This window comes from Sinohyriopsis cumingii, chromosome 16 (genome assembly GCF_028554795.1).
Source record: "Sinohyriopsis cumingii isolate HCF-2022 chromosome 16, ASM2855479v2, whole genome shotgun sequence".
NCBI classification, from domain to species: Eukaryota; Metazoa; Mollusca; class Bivalvia; order Unionida; family Unionidae; genus Sinohyriopsis; species Sinohyriopsis cumingii.
The window spans coordinates 30,558,899-30,574,661 of record NC_142976.1 but is presented as its reverse complement, the minus strand read 5'-3'; the positions used below and the strand labels follow the sequence as shown (position 1 = coordinate 30,574,661).

At 38.2% G+C, this 15,763-nt stretch overlaps 1 pseudogene; it reads left to right on the top strand.

Annotated features, from left to right (window-relative positions):
• The first annotated feature begins 9,163 nt into the window (after window positions 1-9,163).
• LOC149780141 (pantetheinase pseudogene) lies at window positions 9,164-11,313 on the top strand (annotated as a pseudogene).
• Window positions 11,314-15,763: the final 4,450 nt, after the last annotated feature.

Here is a 15,763-nt window from a genome sequence, read left to right as displayed (position 1 = left end):
AATGATTTCCAACAGTGGAAATCACAATTTCATTCACAACGTTGTCAGCCCTGTTTAAAGTAGATTGTGCATTGAGAAAAAATGTTTGTGATTTGAAAAAAATTGTTTGATGTTATAGTGTTGGATTATTGTTAAAAATGTTAGAGTTGTTGTTTAGTGTTAAGTGATTTTTGAATAAAAAATATTGTGTTTTGAAAAAATGCTTTTGTCTTTTGTTTAGCTATAAGAATGTTGGATTGATGCTCTTTCATTTCTTACTATCCCTCTCATGAACGTTGCGGCTCGAAAAAACGTGTGGGGATGTTTTCCTTCACGTCCGCGCTTTGACTTTAAGAACCGGGGTTGTTCCCAGTCTAACCATCCATTGTCTACTCATCCTCCTAAGAAGATGTGCTCCAAACTAGCTAAGCTCAACGAAGCCTACGTGAATCTGCATAGGGTCAGACACAGTCTGATACAGAAGCCAGAAGAAATAGAGAATGTGAGAATGTTAAAAATCACTGAAGACCTGATAGAAGAGCTCTTCAGAGAAGAAATGAACAGGGAAAAAGAAGAATGGACAGAGAAGTACAGACTTCAGAGACAGCAGCAACAGCAGCAACAGCAGCAACAACAACAACAACAGCAACAACCTGAAGCTGACAGAGGCTTTGTCGATTGCCGTATCGACACCAAAGAGTTCTTCTTCTCTTTCCGAAGAAGCAGACCTATTGCCAGAAAGTCTATCCTCAGAGGACATCGCATTCTTAGAAACTAAAAAAGAATGCCATAGCAAACAAAAAAACAGCCCTTTTCAGGGCTACCCAATACTCTAGAAAAGAAATAACTATCGATTTGCCAATGTGTGTAGGTAGAGTAGTGTGAAAATAAACACTAACTCTTTATTAATAGTGGAAGTGTATGTGTTTGTGTGATTGTGTTTGTAAGTGCTCAAGTAAGTTGGTATGGATAGTAGATTAAAATGATGTTTGTTTTTTTGGCTGTTAGAGGTGTATATTAAGGGTTAGATTGGATTGCTTTGCGTATGTGGATAGTCTATTGAAGTGATTTATAAAAAAATTTATAATAGTGATGGGTAGCATAAAAAGTGAGTGAGTGTTTCTTTTAGGTCCGCGCGTTGTTGTTTTTTTTGGTCATGATCTAGGTAAGATGAATTTTATGTTTTTAGGGGGATGTTTTCCATCACGTCCGCGCTTTCAGTATAAATTGAAACTCGCTGGGCAGTCCAGCTACCCTTGTTGATTGATCAACACAAGAATGAATAGCAGAATAGTGAAACTGTTAGAACTCCAGATGCACCTGGAATATGCCAGGCGCATAGTAAACGAACTATCAGCGGAGGCTATCATAGAAGAAGCAAGAATGAAAAAAGAAGAGGAGGAGAGAAGAGAGAGGGAAGAAGAGGAAAAGAAAAGAGAAGAGAGGATGTCGTTCAGTATTCCCGAGACAGAGGATTGGGGTGTTGAAGCGAATCATCCTCCCTCTGCGCTCCCCAGAAGAAAGGTGAAAGAAGACTGGGGAAGAAGATGCGTGTGTGGCGCCAGGTCAGGAAGGTGCAACCATTAGATAGGTGCATCAGGAGTTCAAAAAAAACAGCCCTTTTAAGAGCTACCCAATACTCTAGAAAAGAAATAACGATCGATTTGCCAATGTGTGTAGGTAGAGTAGTGTGAAAATAAACACTAACTCTTTATGAATAGTGCAAGTGTGTGTTTGTGTGTTTGTGTTTGTAAATGCTGAAGTAAGTTAGTGTGAATAGTAGATTAAGGGTTTATTTATTAATTCTTAGTGTATGTAGAGAGTATGGTTAGGGTTATATTATATGAAACGAGAAAGTAGGGGGATGTTTTCCTTCACGTCCGTTGTTGGGTCATGATCTAGGTAAGATCCATTTTATGTTTTAGGGGGATGTTTTCCTTCACGTACGCGCTTTCACTATAAGAACCCACAGTGTTCGTCATTCAAACCATTCTGCAAAGAATAAAAAGAAGATGGCGTCAAACCAAATGGACAAAATACAAACCTTGCAAGACGTTTTAGACAACTTAGGAATAATGGAACAGATGCTAATAAGACTGGTTGAAGACCATTATTCCTATAGTCCCCATCGTGTAAAGATGGAAATTAATAACTTAAGAAAAGCAAAGGACAAGATTAGTGGTGTGATGAAAGAGATAAAGGAGGAGAAGGAGGATGAAGAGGAAAGAATAAGAATAAGCAAATGGAACGAAAAAATTGAAAAAGAAGAAGAAAATGAAAAGAGGAAGAAAGAAGAGGAGGAAGAGAAGAAAGAAGAGGAGGAGAAGAAAAAAAAGAAAGGGAAGAAGAGTGTAGGAGATAAAATAAGAACTTGGTGGAGAAAAAGAAGAAATTAGAAGAAAAAGAAGAAAACCCAAAGGCCCTTTTCAGGGCCAGCCATATTTCTCGAAAAGAGATAGCCTTTGAATTGCCTACCCCTTTTTTTATTTTATTTTATTTTTTATTTTATTTTTTTTTTTTTTTTAAAAATACAAAAAAATAGAGACCCTCCCTGTTTCAATTTTACATAGACCATATATTGTCCCACGATTTTTGGCCATGTTAAATTTACATAGACCCTATATTGTCCCACGATTTTTGGCCATGTTAATTCCCATAGACCCTATATGTTCCCACGATTTTTCTCCATGTTAAATTTACATAGACCCTATATGTTCCCAAGGGTATTTTTAATGATAAGTCCCATAGACCCTATACTATCCCCCTTCACTACTATCCTGCCCTGTTTATGGAAATGAATTTTGTTTGACAAGATCATTTACGGGTGGCGGTATGATCATTATAGAGGGGTGTAGTGTTTACTTTATCTATAACAAGATTCATAGGGTGGTAAGAAGAAATGGATAGCATTTTAATTTATAAGGGGATTAAATATTGTTTATATCCTTCTTTTGCATCATAATTTGTCTGTTTGGGATGGTAGGTTGTTTTGAATACTGTGTGTAAGGGTATTTTAGAGGCGATAGCTGTTCTACTTAATTTATCATAAAGTTTAACAGTCCGCTAGAAAATATATGAAATTGTTAGTGTAAAGACAATTTTTTTAAATAATCATCTATGTGTATTTCAACTAGCTTAATTTAAAGGGTTATGTTTTGAAACAGTGTATTATTCTAGTTAGCATTGAGATAAGCATAACAAACTTTTTTGCAGCTGATATTTTCTTCAATATCGTGTACGTGTTTGAAACATTATAATGATTATAATGAGATTTTTACGCATCATGTGGCACGTTTTCAAACTTAAAGTGAACTAGGCACTTTCTACATGCACTATTTCCACTATAACTTTTAAATGTAGTATAATAAGTCAAATACAGTATAATTTCTGTTTTCTTGAAATGACTTAAAGTGGTTGATGATAAAAAAATAAAATAGTAGTTCATTTGTTGTTTCTAGATTTTTTTCTTTCCTTTATTTTCATATCTCTATTTCGTTTGATATTGCAAGTGAAGACGATGTATACTGTGAGCATTTCCAGAGAAGAAACAAACTACATTTATGGTGGACGAAATTCATGATACTGATAAAACTATTTTTGTGGTAGTTTATCACTCTTTTCCAGACTTTGAATTGGGGCAGAAGAGCCTTTGAACGAGTGCATACTTGTGATAACGTCCTTGAAACAGAGGATGTTGATTAAAGTATATCGCGTTTCTGTACAAAACAAACATGATCAATATACGGCCTACTTGCTGGTTATATAAGCAGCGGAGGTGTTCTACCCCTTACTACTTTAACGCTCACCGTCATCATGTTGATAACTAACGCCGTTTATTCATGGGTTGTATCTTTGAGCCACTTCTTTCCATTGATCAGAGCAGACAGACAAACATATAGAGCTGCTGTTTATGAGCATGCGGTCATCCTACCTCCTAATCCGGGTGCAAATGTTTCAAGGGAAGAGGCTCTGCACAATATGATGATCAATCTTCATGTCTATGAGACACAGGCCTCTATAGCAGCGGAACAGGTTGGTAGCAATTCAATATATATATATATATATATATATATATATATATATATATATATATATATATATATATATATATATATATATATATATATATATATATATATATATATATATATATATATATATAATTCGCTGACTGGATGATATTAATATTTGTATTAAATAATAATTCTGCCCAGTAGTATCAAGCATTCTAGTTAATAATCCAGGGATAGCACTTTCCGTTTGGTGTATATTTGTAATTTTCTATAATTAATAATATGTACATTGATTTCTTTTATAGGAATCTGGAATGACTGTGTAGACATGATAATCAATTACTACGTCGTCATGCATTATTGTAGGTGATTTGTGCATGGTCGTGACTGAATATTGACTGGTACGTGCATTCAAATCGATGGGTACCGTTTGCCCGCGGACCTGGGTTCGAATCTCTGTTGACTACGAATTAAAAATTATCTACCCTGTACCATAGCATTATTTTTTGTATTATAAATATATATGAGATTTATACGAATAATCTTGTTATTTTACTTATTCTTACAGCTGGGAATAAAACATGAGCACATTTTTGTGTGTACATCGAACCTATTTCTTTAAATATTTGGGGTAGATAAAGGAACTGAACTTTTGCGAAAACAAAACGCATCTTTGACGCGTTCGATGACTAATAAATGCAGTCTCTTAAGTGTAACTTCTATATTAGTTTATGACCCAACTGTACAACTCACTGGAAGATATATAGTGAATAAATGTTTTGAAAAGTATAGGGAGGTTCAAGTTTTAGATGCATGCGGAGACACCCTATAATAAAAGACAAAAACACGATATTATTATTTTGAACAAGATCCACCGCTATCTACCATATCCATATCTCGACCTTCAAATTGTTGTTCTAGTGATTAAATAAACTTGGGGACGGAGTTATGCAGTGTGTATGTATCTGCGCAGTGGCACGTAAATGCGCGACGTCTCTAAATTCACTATGCACCGTTAGTCCATTTTGATCCCTGGGCATTAAAAGACAGATGTATCAATATAATTGACCCGGAAGTTGTCCCTACTACGTGACAAATGCCTGGATCAGAACCTTTATAGTATTGGGATTCACACCCTGTCACCATAACTATAAATCTGCATATGGTAAGAACGATTTATACCTGCAACATCCTTTGGCGTCCTGGTCAATCCTAAGCGCGCCAACCTACTATAACTACTACTACTAGTATATATATATATATATATATATATATATATATATATATATATATATATATATATATATATATATATATATATATATATATATATATATATATATATATATATATATATATATATATATATATCATGGCATCATGGCACTGGAAAGACCAACGAAAACGGTCAGAGACTGCTGGAGCTATGCACCTACCATGGCCTGTGCGACACAAGCACCTTCTTCAAGTGTAAGCCACAACACAAAGTGTCATGGAAACACCCCAGATCTCATCACTGGCACCACCTCGACTTGGTCATCACCAGGCGCTCTGCCCTTAACAGCGTCCTCTCCACCAGGACCTACCACAGTGCAGACTGCGACTCCGACCATGCCCTCGTGAGCAGAAGAGTGCGACTACAGCCACACACGCTACACTTCTCAAAACCAAAAGAACGTCCTCGCATAAACACTGCGCAGATGTCAGTCCCTGCCAAGGTGGAGGAGTATGTGTCCGCCCTGGACGATGCTCTACAGGAACTGCCGGAGCACGACGCTACATCCAAGTGGAACGCCATGAAGGGTGCTGTCTACAGTACAGCTATGTCAACGTTTGGGAAGAAGGAACGACCCAGCCAGGACTGGTTCAGCGCACACCTATCAAGGATGGAACCACAAATCGAGGAGAAACGAAAATCCTTCATAGCTTACAAAAAATGACCTAATGAACGGACGCTTGCTGCTCTCAGAAGTGCCCGAAGTAACACCCAACGCATTGCTAGACAGTGTGCGAACGACTACTGGCAACAACTGTGTGAAGGGATCCAGCGCAGTGCCGAGTCAGGAAACATCCAAGGTATGTACAGCGGCATCAAGAAGGCTCTAGGCCCTACAGTGAAATGGGACGCTCCACTGAAATCACTGACGGGAGAGAAGATCACAGACCGTGGTCAACAGATGTCCAGATGGGTAGAGCACTACTCAGAGCTATACTCCCGAGAAACATCAGTCATCGATGCAGCTCTCAGCTGCATAAAGAATCTGCCCACCATGGAAGAACTCGACAAAGTGCCAACCTTAGAGGAGCTCAGCAAAGCAATCGACTACCTTCCAAACGACAAAGCACCAGGTAGTGACAGCATCCCGCCCGAAGCCATCAAACGTGAAAAACCAACATTGATTAAACCACTGCACCAGCTACATTGGCTCTGCTGGGAGGAAGGAGTAGTTCCCCAAGACATGCGCGATGCCACCATTGTGACCCTTTACAAAAACAAGGGCGACCGCAGTGACTGTAATAATTACAGAGGGATCTCGCTCTTGAGTATCGTTGGTAAAGGCTGCGGTTGCTAGCGGATCGTGTGTACCCGGAATCACAGTGTGGCTTCAGAGCAGGCAGGTCGACGACAGACATGATCTTCTCCCTACGACAACTCCAAGAGAAGAGCAGAGAGCAAGGTCAACCACTCTACATGATGTTCATCGACCTCACCAAGGCCTTTGACCTGGTCAGCAGGAAGGGCCTTTTTGAACTTCTGAGTAAGATCGGTTGCCCCCCAAAACTCCTCAGCATGATAATCTCTTTCCATGCAGATATGAAGGGAACAATCCTGTATGAAGGATCCACCTAAACCTCCTTCCCAATTAACAGCGGCGTGAAGCAGGGCTGCGTGCTTGCACCAATACTTTTTGGGTTCTTCTTCTCCATGCTCCTGTCCTACGCCTTCGACACGTCCACCAATGGCATATACCTACACACCAGGTCCGACGGGAGGCTGTTCAACCTGGCACGACCGCGCTCAAAGATCAAAGTGAGAGCTGTGCTCATCTGGGAGATGCTTTTTGCAGATGACGCAAGTCTTGTGACCCACACTGAGGAAGCCCTCCAGAGACTGGGATACCGTTTTGCTGATGCCTGCATGCAGTTTGGTCTCACCATCAGCTTGGAAAAAACAAATGTCAGCGTGCAAGATACCTCCATTGTCCCTTTCATGAAAATCAACGGTGTCACCCTGGAAGCAGTCAACAACTTTAATTACCTAGGGTCAACCATGAGCAACACTCTCTAGACTGATATGGAGACGGACAGAAGGCTTAGAAAGGCAAACACCATCATGGCTCGATTAACGAAAAGGGTGTGGGAAAACAAGGCGTTGACAGAGCACACCAAGGTCCGAGTCTACCAGCCCTGCGTTCTCAGCACCCTTCTATATGGAAGTGAAACCTGGAGTACCTACATGAGGCAAGAACGCCGGCTCAACTCCTTCCATATACGGTGCCTAAAACGCATCCTGAAAATCAGCTGGAAAGACCGTGTTGCACACAGCGAGATCCTGCAGCGTGCAAGTACCCCCAGCATGTACTCCCTGCTGAGCAAACGCCGCCTTCGATGGTTAGGGCACGTCCGACGCATGGAGGATGGAAGGCTGCCAAAGGACATACTATATGGACAACTGGCCACTTTCATGAGAAGAGTCGGACGCCCCTCACTCCGTTTCAAGGATGTATGCAAGAGGGACATGAAGACATGCAATGTTTCACCCGATGGCTGGGAAGAGCTGGCCGAGGACCGATACACCTGGAGACTAACGGTAAACAATGGCATATAAGTCGCTGATGCGAGGAGAGGCCAGTTGGTGACAGAGAAACGTAAGAGAAAGAAGAAAGCGGCAGCAACCACAGTAATACATACTTCCCAGTATGTCTGCACCAACTGCAATAGGGACTGTCACTCACGTATAGGATTGCACAGCCACAACAGACGATGCCAACAGAGACAAACAACACCCCAAGGTCGCAATTCGCATGGTCTTTCGAGACTGAGTCGCCAATGATGATGATGATGATATATACACACACACATGCACTCTCCCTACGGGAATAATTATCTGAGTCAGAACTTGCAAACTACTGAGATGCCAACCATATACCCATGTACATAAGTTGTTGTATGGAGAGAAAAATGCATGCTCACAACTAACTTTGGTCTTTAAGGTAGTTCTTCCCCTCAGACATTCTCCCAAGGGGCACGACCTTTGGGGTGGAGATGGTAAGTATTTTGAGATGTGTTTTACAAACACATTCTTCTCGATATTGCTTAACTTTAATTCTTTCAACATATGTTCCAAAATATCAAATTATTGGAAAACAAATCTATATCTTATAAAATGCAATCAATTTGCTCCGGCTTTAGTAAACTGCTTGTCAATCTTTAATAAATACAACATTCATTGTGCAGCCTAGGTAACTTGAAACATATCCTGTATGTCATAATAGGTAATTAGAAGTAAGATCCACAGTGGCTCATTGATTAGTGTACCGGATACATGATAGAAAGTATGCAGGTTCAAAACCTACCATCGGATCATCCGCTCATCAGTTGACGTTGAATGCCCTTTGTCTAAAACATATATAGCTCTCGATTGTCCTTTGTTGTTGTTGTTGTTGTAAATTTAATGCTATTTTTCAGCACAAGATAGGCCAAACATGGCGTCCAATACAAATGGTGGAGGAAGAATCCGAGAAAACAGCGAAAAGAACCACCGACCCACGAGAAGCTACTGTCAAGCTTTCTCACATACCCACATTGGCCGAACCCGGGACCCAAGCCATGAAGACAGAGGTGAGATGCCAGTGATCCGTAACGGTGAGCTCTTTAGACCACTCGATCACTCGGCGTCCCTCCTTTGCACCAAATAGCCTATGTGTGTAGCTGTGCAATGCAACAACAAACCAAACATATAATGAATTTCATAATGACCTATTTAAATAGACTAAGCTAATTTTCCTTTGAATTTACATAATAATGCGATCTTCTCATTTTATTTAAATTTCTCTGATCTGTCATATCAGATAACATACAACAACATCTGTTAGTAGACATTATAGCTCGATTCTAAGATCTGATCCAGGTTTGGTGTCCAAATTTCAAATACATAATAATATATTCTTTTCCAGGGTGCTGATATTCTTGTCTTCCCTGAAGATGGAATACATGGATACAAATTTAAAAGTAGATATACTGTCGCCCCGTATCTCGAATATATCCCTGATCCCAAGTCTGAAAGCTGGACACCGTGCGACGAACCCGGAAGGTATAATGACTCAGATGTTCAAGTATTTCTAAGTTGCCTAGCAAAGAGACATTCTATTTATTTAGTGGCGAACATAGGAGACGCACAGCCTTGTGTAAAAGATGACCCTAACTGTCCACCAGATGGCCAGTATCAATACAATACAGACATTGCTTTTGATAGATCGGGAAAGCTTATTGCTAGGTATCATAAACAAAATCTTTATTACGAATTCCAGTATGATGAGCCTGTCAACCCCGAGTACATCTACTTTGATACCGATTTTGGTCGCTTTGGTTTATTTACCTGCTTTGATATACTTTTTCATGAACCAGCCATTCCACTTCTTCAGGAGCATAACATTACTGATATTGCTTTTCCCACGGCATGGATGGACGCTTTGCCATTCTTCTCTGCAATAGGGTACCATTCATCCTTTGCTGTCGCAAATAAAGTAAATTTCTTGGCTGCAAATCTTCACCGACCACAAGAAAGATTTCAGGGTAGTGGCATTTACACGCCGATTGGACCAAAAAGTTTTTACTACAGTAGAACACAGGATGACGGAAAATTACTGGTCGCTGACGTTCCTGTGATACGTCCTACAGTAGGTTCAACTACTTCAAACGAACACCATCCACTATCCCCAGGAATAAGAGAAAATCATCGTATAACATCAAATGAGTTCAAATCTACCAGTTTCCGTGACTGGCATAATTTTGTAATCATCGGTGCAGAAAACGGTACCGAACAGGTGTGTCAACAGGGTTTATGCTGCTATCTGGAGTATGAAAGACAATATAGTGCAGAAATGTATGCTCTCGGAGTTTTTAACGGAATACATAAATATCGTGGCCCATATTATTTGCAAGTATGCATGCTACTACGATGTGCGTCATCCACACAAGAAAGCTGTGGAAAATTAAATTTTGACGCTAACACAAGATTTAACCATTTCAAACTCCATGGCAATTTCTCTACACCGTATGTAAACCCACAAGTTTTACTATCCATCAACGGATCTTTGGAGCTTGCCCCGATTGGTACATGGCAATACGATTCAAATACTTTGCAAGGAAGTTCCACCCTGTCTCCTCTGTTGTCAACCATTATGGTGGGCAGAATTTATGTCAGAGATACTATAGCGACATGTTGAAGCGAAGAGACAATAAAATCTCCAAGTAATATTGTAAATAGAATATACAAAAAGTCAATCATTAATTGATAATTGTATGGAATATAACCATATAATTAACAAACTCATAAGTTTGTTAACCTTGACATAAATAACATCTATTACATAATGCACCAATCACATTCTCTCCTTGGTTTGCGTGTTCTTTTATGCCTATAACATGTTTAAAAGTCAACAAAAATACAAAATAAGATATAGATCTAAATAAACTTAATTTTCCAGTTACTAAGCTTATTTTACATCTGACAGCATGTGGCCGAAAACTAGGTTGTGGATAATATGGTCAATGACTCATATCTATATAATGTAAACATTTAGATACGAGTTCTGATTCTAGCAAAGTTGATCAATTTAATTAATAATGGCAATTATTTCCAACTGAAACTTGATGAAACATACTAGAAGTTCAATGATTACAATGGCATCATTGTCTCTTTAATGAATGACTTCAAAGACAACACAACATTACAATTGCATGTACTACCCCAGGCTTGATATTGGCTGGTTTCATGAGACAAAAATTATTTGTTACAAAGAAAAATTGTTTTACCTTTTCAGACACACTTGTAATGCGTTCCTTTCTTATCCAAATGATAGGAACAGACTTTTAATGAGATCACCTGTCATTCTCTTTTTCTTTTAAAAACGAAGTATACTTCAAACCTGAAATTATAATAGCATATACATGACAAAATGGTATACTTTAGATAGATTCATCAAATAGAAAACATGATGTGTGCAGAGCTAGAAGTCTCAGAATTTATACTGTTCTGATTCTTAAGAAACGCAATGTACCATGCATAATTCCTGAATAAATAGCATAGAAACTGGAACCTTGATTATAACTTTTTTAACAAAATATTTCTTGAATAAACGAATGCTTAACAAAAAAGCTGATTTAGAAAAAGATGGCATTAGCTTGTGTTTTACAAAATCATTCTTTAACATTCTTTCTCACTTTCTCCCTATCTTTTGATTTTTCGAAAAATGTTACTGAAACAATGTAAAATGTTTTCCTTCACACCCTATTATTCTAGATTTAACAAAGTAGACAAAGTAGGCAAATGTGTTCCAGGATCAACGAAAGACGTTTCAAAGCAGCTATCAAGGTAAATATGGTCACGTATATACGGTCATGTACTTTCATAAATGAATTCAATAAGTGGATCTTTTTCCTAATATGGAATTTCCTCAATATAACCTACATTTATAACAAGCTTTGGAAAGAATCTACCAAAACGATAAACCAATGGCGGAAGTGGAACAGGGTCTTTGAGTGTGATTGTATGCCATTGTCTTCCATAAGAACTAAAATTTAAACCGCCATCCTCTACTCTTGTATCTCTTTGATGGTCTGTGAGTGTGTTTGCCAATGGGTTTGTATGAAACAAACGTTTCAGAGCACGCGTTGACTCTGAAAGTTAGCAGCATGTTAATTGGGTGATACAAATCATACCATGGCTAAAATGTGTCACACACGTTGTTTGGTCGGTGAAACCGCGCAATTACTTTTCATCCGTCCGTCGACTATATATGGATGCGAGCTTGCTTCTTGTGACATTCTTGGTTATTTTTCGAGTTGGCATAAACTGCTAATTAGTGGATGATACGAGTGCAGTACACCCTTAATTAGGTGACTAAAGAAAATAACATTAAATGAGCTAATTAGAGAAGTGATGAAGTAGGATAAATGAAACTTAAAGATAATGACAAAAGGGAGGTGAATAGTTGCAACATCGCTTCAGCCAAAACTAGAATAATGTCGATCAGAGGGTAAATGAAGGGGAGAGCACATACCGATTGAGCGATATGATTGGCAAAGGCAAATCTGACCAACAGAAAACCCTTTTCTGGGCTAAAACCAAAGTTACCCACTCCTCTACAAAAATAGTGATATATTAATCAGTATACGCCAGGAGCATTTGGATATCGTTTGTCTTTAACAACTAGTCACTAATCCCTCATAGATGTTTTCTATGTATAGTGGGTGAGCACTCCATCCATTCTGTGTTATATTCTGCTGTAGTGTTTGTACATATACTGTAGGCACCCCAATCTTTACACTGGTGACAATATATTTGTATGTACGTGTTAACATTCATATTCTAGGTGTTTAGTAATTGTAGGTGCTGGTCAGTAGCTTTTTGGTTAATTGAAACAGCGGCTTGCTATGTGACTGCAGGTTCTTGTCTGTCACTAAGTGCAGCTTAACATTATTTTCCCCATGTCACATATGATAATTTTGTATTCAAGTCCATTGCACCAGGAGTTTTGTGAAACCTTTGTGCCTTTTAATATTACCAATCCGCTTGTAGCAGAGTGTCAAATTAATATCAAGCCCATAGAATAATGTTAAATTTACATTGTCTCCAGAACATTACGCATTCAAGTTTCAGACCATAATGCTAATTCATGTTGTTTGCAGTGTTATATTTGTCCCCAAACTGACAGATATTACTTCCTTTCGTTCGTCCTTAGCATTTTTACTAGCACCATTAATAAGTATTGGTTGACACATGTATGAATTGCCATGTTTTGGTACTATATTTTCAGAAACAATCCTTGAGTTTAGTAGTAAAGTGGTTTGGGATCAAACACTTTAAAAAAAACTATACATTTTTCCCAGACTAGGTATTTATACTTCCAGTGGTTGTTCTGGTGTTATATTTCTGAGTAATAATATTGTACAATGATGATCCTGGTTGATATTTTTAAATTGTGACGGTGCTCTTTTACTGTTTGATTAAGTTTATGTAAAGAAATAATGTTGTGCATGTCTGATGCACACTAATAGTTTATGGTATCACAGTTTAGAGGTACCTAATAATGACACCAAACAATCATTCGTAACGTGGATTGAAATAGTCCCTATCAAAATTAAACTATTTTACACATTAATATAAAATAAGAAATCTTTTTTTTTTAACGAACTTACAGCAATGAACAGAGCCATCAGTTCTAACTTATTGTTAAAGGAAACGTTTGATGAAAAATGTACTTCTTCAGCTTTGCACATTGATTATATCACAATCCTGCGTGACACGGCTCGAATAACAAATCTGCACAGGATGTCTGAAATCACTAATTTACGGGTTCACATCATATTTCTAGCTTTGATATATCATCTTTAAGAAAAGCAAGATAATTCGTTCTTAAACCGTCCATGAGAAATTCAGGCATCATATGAAACTAAGAAGTCACAATAAAATCCGGAATGCGAATTTGTTTACATTATTGTTGACTTTACGGGTCCTGCTGAGTTGATACCATCAGATGAATTCCTTAATGCTTATCAAAACAGCGTGAAAATAAAGGGACAAGAACAAGCTTTTACACTCATACCCAGTATAACAAATAAGTATACACCCATAAAAGATATGAACGCCAATCTAAACAATGGCGGGTGGGAGTGATGTCCGACGCTTAGAAATGGACAAAACGCAACACACACATAGTATGCATTATCAGTGATGCATTAAGAAAGTTATCAATGATACAGTCAGCATGAGACAATCTTGACAAACTCAGTGGATTCTGAGTATTTAAGGAGAACTCCGCTCGTAATATCATAAAGGTATTTAATTATCATACCTCTTGCATAGCAATATGACATTTTTTAAGAGGTCCTTTGAGTTTTCTTTGCACAGGGTTCGTCGCATGGTTTACCTTTCAATAGCTAGACTAAAACAGAGACAGTGTCTGCATCAATAGCCAATACAAATAAAAGTGATTTAAACCTCATCAATAACACTGCCAATCTAGTAATTATGGTACAACACGTTGATGCAACTAACAGTAGTCTTGTAACAAAAATATTAATGCTCAAATGCTTAAAGCTTCGGAAGATACAAATTTAAAAAATAAGAATACAACCTGAAACTAATTATTGGAAATAAATTATACGGTACTTAGCAGAGTGGGAATACGAATAGCCAAGTAAATCTTTGTAGATAAGGATAGCTAAGAACGGAAAAAGGATTTAACGTACATTGAGACATTTAAATTATTATGTATTGCTGTACAACCATCACAAACTGTGCGAAAGATATGCCCAATCATCGACGACATATACTGTCGCAATAGGGAAGTTTAAAAATAAAACACGTAGTTTAGAAGCTGATATGAAGAAAATAAAATTAAAATTAAAGAAAAAATCACGTTACAATTACAACGAATAAATCTGCATTGACAGCCGAATATATATTTGGCTCTCAGAATAGCGTACTCGTATTGATTGCTTTTTATATGCTGTGTACCTCTTATAACCGTTTATGATAAATAACTTTCTTTCCAACTCGTGGCTTTGCATATAATGTCATCGATAATGCATATCTTAATGACTGCATGTTTCACTATTTGATCATATTTTCAAATTTTGCGGTAGATCAGCTTCTCTATTGAAGAGCGTTTCCGTTAAAATTGCTCTAAACCCGCTTAAAGTGAAATGAGCAACTATGCCTGTAAACATTCCTGAACTATTGCTATCCTAGCTTGATTCAATTAAAATAATTAAATTTTATATTCTTTTCATACGTCACTTGTGTCGACATTTCCGAGAAAAACATATTTAATCTAATTAATATTTGGAACCTGAAATCAGGACTGTTGTTTTTAGGTCCCTTAGGATATAACGTTGGATCAATTGCAATAAGTTTACTCATGTATGTAAAGATTAGACGTTTGTAGTGGTACTGGGATTATCGACTCTGATGATCATGGCATGACAATGTCGAAACGTCTGGAAACAGATCTGGATGCAGTGAATTGCCAAATATTAATACTGCACCTGAGCTGATGCCCCCCCCCCCCCACCGATGTTGACACAGCTCTTGCATCTCACTTCACATCTATGGAATGAGCATATATGTTCGGTTGCCTAATCCACTAGAAAGGTCTTTCCAGATTGTAGCTAGGTGTAGCTGTACACTCTCGGTCAGCAGTCACAGATAGTACCATCCATTATTACTATCAGTAACACTAGATGCCGTACTTGACTTGACTGTTCGCAACCTTCCCTCACTTACACCAAACGTACGCGCAAGTCACGTTACTTTTTATATTCACATTATCAGATTCCTTCAAATTATATGGCGATGGGCGAGCGGCAAATCAACAGGTGTGGATACACAGGGAGCTGTAGCTTCAGACCAGGAAAAGGGCAGTTCAGGGCATTGGTGCGCTTTTCAATTATCTGAAACATAAGTGGACATCAGTAGTCCCTTGGGTGACTGAGCAGCCCTTTTTAGGATCACAAGGTTCACCGAAGCACTAATAATATGCTAG